This window comes from Amblyomma maculatum, chromosome 1, assembly GCF_055883805.1.
Source record: "Amblyomma maculatum isolate TAMU_Amacu chromosome 1, ASM5588380v1, whole genome shotgun sequence".
In the NCBI taxonomy this organism is placed as follows: Eukaryota; Metazoa; Arthropoda; class Arachnida; order Ixodida; family Ixodidae; genus Amblyomma; species Amblyomma maculatum.
In genome coordinates this window covers 288,017,838-288,023,089 of record NC_139344.1, presented here as the reverse complement: position 1 = coordinate 288,023,089, position 5,252 = coordinate 288,017,838, and the positions used below count along the sequence as shown (strand labels likewise).

The window sequence follows — 5,252 nt, the reverse complement described above, 5'->3', positions numbered from 1 at the left end:
GCAATTCTCAAAACACATCTCCTTATGCTTGATGTAGTTAGTTGTAAATGCAGTTCCTCAGCAGAATAAATATTTATTAACTTTATTTACTGCGCATTAACTGCGCCGTTTCATAAAAACTTAGGAGACGGTCCCTCGTCGGCCTCGGCTAGCGTTGCGACAAATGTGTAGCAGCAGGGGGGGAATTCTGTAACGCTCTCAATTTCGCTCTCAAGTTGTAGAGCGTGACGTCAAATTGACGTGGCTTTCACGTGACCTTAAGACGTCAATCGTGACGGATTACGGAATCGACCAATTGCCAGCGACTCGTAGCATGACTCCGACCCTGAGGTCCCCGTTCCGCGGTCGTGCCTACTGCTACACATTTGTCGCAACGCTAGCCGAGGCCGACGAGGGACCGTCTCCTAAGTTTTTATGAAACGGCGCAGTTAATACGCAGTAAATAAAATTAATAAATATTTATTCTGCTGAGGAACTGTATTTACAACTAACTAACATGAAGCATAAGGAGATACGTTTTATGCTTCGCAATTAAATTTGCTCTTTAGTAACTTTTTGTCTCCACGAGGGCACGCTGACGGTGTCAAAGAGGGCACATGGCGGCTTGCCAGAAAACAGCTGATTCCTTGGCTAGTTGCTATTTTCCGTGCGTCGCCTGAAATCGAGGTCCTGTGCGGATGTCGTGAGCAGCTGGAAAAATCCGATTGAAAACAATGAAGGCTACGAACCTGCAGTGATCAGCGTGGTGAAAGCGTTGGGCATGAACATCGACGAAGTCATCAGCTTACTGAAGAGTGTCAGCGTTGTCAAACAGTGTTTACTATCGATGGCAAGAGCGACGAGTGGGAGGTATGTGGTCTGCTGTTCTGTTTGTTTAAAAGAAAATACAAAAAGATCATGAAGGCTACATTACTGTGTTTGCCGACAGAGGAACGTTTGCACTTGCAGTAAGGCAGGTGGCAGCTACTATGCAAGAGTTAGCAATTGCAGTGCGGGAAACGAGATCCGACACACGACCCTCCACCACGGACTCCTCATGCAAGCCACGGTGACAGTCACTCCTGTGCTTCGCAGCCAGTTGACTTCGGCCACATCGGGCTCTGTTCCCGATATTCCGTTGATGTTTTGATGTTGATTGTTTAGTCTCTATAAGGTACACAAACTGTGATGTTAATGCTTCCTTTGGTGTGTTCAGAGAAATAAAATACTTTATTCAGAAATTTGATATAGTGACCGAGGAGAGGACGAGCTTGTTCAGCCAGGTCTGGACAGGGATGTGCAGTATGTTGTATTTCGCGCAGCAGGCTGTGTTTGTTAGTGGCACATTGTTGAAACGTTGTCAGTGTCTGTTCATGTTGAACGGTATCCCCTCCCCCCCCCCTTTTCGACGGGAAAGACAAACACATCACGCAAGCTTGGTGCGCGATGCCGGAGGCGAGCTGGTGAATCTGCTAAATTTCCCTAGTCTTATAAACAAGGGGCCCACCAGTGAGGTGTGCAGATTACCTCGAAGGCGAAGAATGTGTGCTAGTTTTGAAGTGTCATCATGGAGTCTGTGCAGTGTTTCAAAAAGATGTTCATTTTACACACATTCCTCATTCTATTACCTTTCCATGTTGTGTGCATTATGTACAAACCATTTCAATTGAAAAGCCAGTTTGCACAAAAGATGCTTTTTCTGATTATTTGGTGAAAACAACTTGGAAAATAAATTCCAAGGTCAAAAGTAGGTGACAATTAAGTAAAGAGGTGCTTATCACATGGTTATGGTGTATGAAAGAGCGCTGAACACGGGTTGAGGGGAGCCTCAGTTTGAAAGCCGAGCCCACATTTCGATTTTGGTTGGTTGGTTGGTTTGTGGGGTTTAACGTCCCAAAGCAACTCAGGCTATGAGAGACGCCGTAGTGAGGACTCCGGAAATTTCGACCACTTGGGGTTCTTTAACGTGCACTGACATCGCACAGCACACGGGCGTCTTGCTTTTCGCCTCCATCGAAAAGCTGCCGCCGAGGCATTTTGGCTAGCAAACCAAGGTTCTTCCTCAACCCTTGTTTAGTGCTGTTTTGTATTGAGTAGCCATCTTATTTCCCTCGTTCTACCATGTTTATGGTGTAAAATATTTTTGAACGCTCATGTCTTAGCTGCCTCTACTGTCTTAAAGCTGCTCAGCAGTCCCCTTGCAGTTTTACACGTTTTATAGTGTACATAACATCTGCTCACACATTGCCTTAACAATGTATGTGTGATGCTTATTTTATTTTCACTAGAATTTTGTAATCATTCAGCAATCATTGTGGGCACTGCAGCCTAGTATTTGTACACCATTCTCCTAACAGCTGTTACAGCATTTAGCACTGCGAGCAAGATCTCTAGTAGTATACCATCCAGCTGGCATTTTTACCTCTGATATGTAAGCGTTTTGCACACTGCACCATGCATACAGTACCTATTTGTATAGGTAGCTTCAATATGTTGAAAGGGAGCGGCTTCTTTGAGCCCGATAATTATTCTGCAATATACATGTCAATGTTGTATGGTCATTGTACATCAAGGTAAGTGTGCTGGTATGTATGATGTCTCTTTCTCAATAAAAACACTCGAGTGAAATACAGCGGCCAAGAAATAAGTGCTTCTACTGAGTATATGTGGCAGTAAAAAATCTTTGGTGCCATTTTCTGATTCCAATAAGCGTCATGGATATTTATTACCTTGCTGTAACGCTACGCTTTTCGGTTTAAGCATGTCTACCACACAGCTAGTGACCACAGCCAACTGTGCCAGGCTGCAAGGTGATAGCAGAGAAGGGACAGCAAGTTGGGTCTGGGATGACTTGGCATTGGTGTAAGCAGCCATGACTCCAGTGGGTAGTCACTGTCTCCTGCATAACCAAGCAATGACATCCACTTAAGTCCGCCTTTTGCATGTTCTAGTATACAATCAAAGATCCATACCAACTAGCCCGCAGTGAGGTGGTAAACATTCACAGGAATGTTGGCAACGTGTCACAGGGCTGTCCAAGCAAGCATCATTGTAAGGATAGCCTTGTAGCTTCACAGTGATATAAACAAAAATGTGTTAAGATTACCTGCACAACACAAGCGCTACGGTTTCTTAGGCAGTAAAGAGATTTCAAACATTGAATATTTGGTTCCTGGTGCCATAACACTAAATTTGTACATTAACAAGCATTCATATGCATAACTATAGTCCGTCTTATGCATGCAGCTTCAGCGAATTCAGACAATCGATCACTCGCCGAAATACAACTCAGCTTCTCTGTAAGGCTCGTAATCCAATCAAAGGGTCTCGTTGTCACACAACAGACTTCTAGTTCTTGCTGAAATGAAAAGAAGCAGGCGCTTTTTGCAGCGTACTCACACTTTCGAGTAGCGAACGTGTCGTAGGGAGGGAGCGTAACGAATGGGGGCAAGGCACTACAATCCCTAGTCCCTTCGTTCTGTATTTTGAGGTATATACAGGTATTGAACTTTCGTCAGGTGTCGCTGGGTAATCTCGAAGACAACAGCTGGAAAGAAAAGAGATCTTTCCTCTGTTCGTTTTTTAACATTGCGAGGGGGAACGAGTCCTTTTGGTTAGAAAACAAGACTTGCAGAGAAGCCAACTTACAGCAAGTGGTCGATTGCACATATTAATGCATATAATCAATATCGTTCGATAACCGACGCGGGTTTTTTACAGCTTACCCAATAAAAGTCGCAGGCGTTTAGCAGGCCTTCGTTCATCTTTCGGCGTGCAGGAGTACCGCTAGACGAACGCGTTGTTTGGAGTCCTTGGTCCCACGGGGCAACGAGGGTCAAAAGTGCGTATGTTCGCGTCGCAGATCTGTAATAAAATAGGCACAATGCAAGTTTACAATGACGTTTCGAAGTCGTAGCCAAACACACACAGTCAAAACCAACATTTACTCACTACTGTGATGTTCACAACGTAGAACCCCTTGCCTAGCGACTTCTTTCCATATCGCACCGCGGCACCTTGACGACAATCAGCGTTCCGCCCGATGGCTTCCGCTATCAGCGCACGCACCTGCTGATCGATGCCTATGCGATGCAAACGATGTTACGTTCCCGACGCAAGCTGGGGCCGAATTACGGACTCCGCTCACAAGTTTGTGAGCGTGACGTCAAAATTACGAAGCTGTGACGCAGCCTTGAGACGTCAATCGTGACGAGTATGCGAAATCGTCCAATTACCAGCGACTTTTAGCGTGGCTCCGCCCCGGTAGTCCCGAATCCTCGGCAAACGTTGATGCCACAGTGTGGCACAAAACTGAGCAGGGACCGTCTCCTAACTTTTTCTAACACGACGCAACTAATACGCAATAAACAAAAGAAACAAAGATTTATTTTGGCAAGATACTACTTTTGGTATTGATTAACATTGAGCTCAAGTACAGGCGTTCTTATTTATGCAATAATACTTGTTATTAAATGACTTTGGTTGCCGCGAGGGTGCGCCGGCGGCGTCAAGGCGTGCACATGGCGGCCTGCAGAAAACAGCTGATTCCCAAGCAAGGTGCTGTATTTTTTTAGCGTCGTCTGAAATCGAAGAACTGCGCGAGTGCCATAAGCATGCTAAATATCTAATAGAAAGTAGCCGAAGTTCTGGACCTACAGTGATAAAATTTCATGGAGCGCTTGACACATAAATGGACGAAGACAACTTGTGGAGGTGAGTGTTTTTCATTGCCGCTTACTATTGAAAGAAAAGAACTCATATTAGAGCGTGACTGTGGCTTTGCTGGCTTTCCTCAAGGAAATAAAAGAGGACCGTAAAGCATGCAGCGTGTGTAAGAAGTGTGAACGCATATTCACTTCTTGTTTGTATGTACGAGTTGCTATGCAGCTGGGTAGTTAGGAACTAACTATCGCGTGAAGAAACTAGGACGAGCAGAAAAGAACTACACATTGGCAACAGTCTTTATCGTTCTTATTCGGTCCTAACTGTAATCTCCTTCAGTGCAACGAATGCCTATGCACCTCCTTATGGTGTACCAACCAGCCAGAACCCAACCTAGTGAAATCAACTCCTATAAATCCCCGTTATTAGACGTAATTCCCTGTAGTTCCCGATGCAGTTTCAAATCTGCTATAAATATGAGGAAAATAACGGACAAATCAGTTATTCGGTCAAAACAATGTCTGGCAAGGCACCCCGCATGTCCCGCGCCCAAGAGGAGATGCTGGTCCAGTTCATGGAACAGCACCCCATCTTGGCGCGGGCCTCTACGG

The 5,252-nt window shown here is 45.2% G+C and overlaps 1 long non-coding RNA gene across 1 annotated transcript; it reads right to left on the bottom strand.

Annotated features, from left to right (window-relative positions):
- Positions 1 to 2,205: 2,205 nt before the first annotated feature.
- On the bottom strand, positions 2,206 to 4,096 carry LOC146206770 (uncharacterized). Its single transcript, XR_014704517.1, has 3 exons — positions 3,931 to 4,096; positions 3,705 to 3,843; positions 2,206 to 2,878 (listed from the first exon to the last, which is right to left on the bottom strand). It is a non-coding gene; the product is annotated as an uncharacterized LOC146206770 (long non-coding RNA).
- Between the last annotated feature and the right edge of the window lie 1,156 nt (positions 4,097 to 5,252).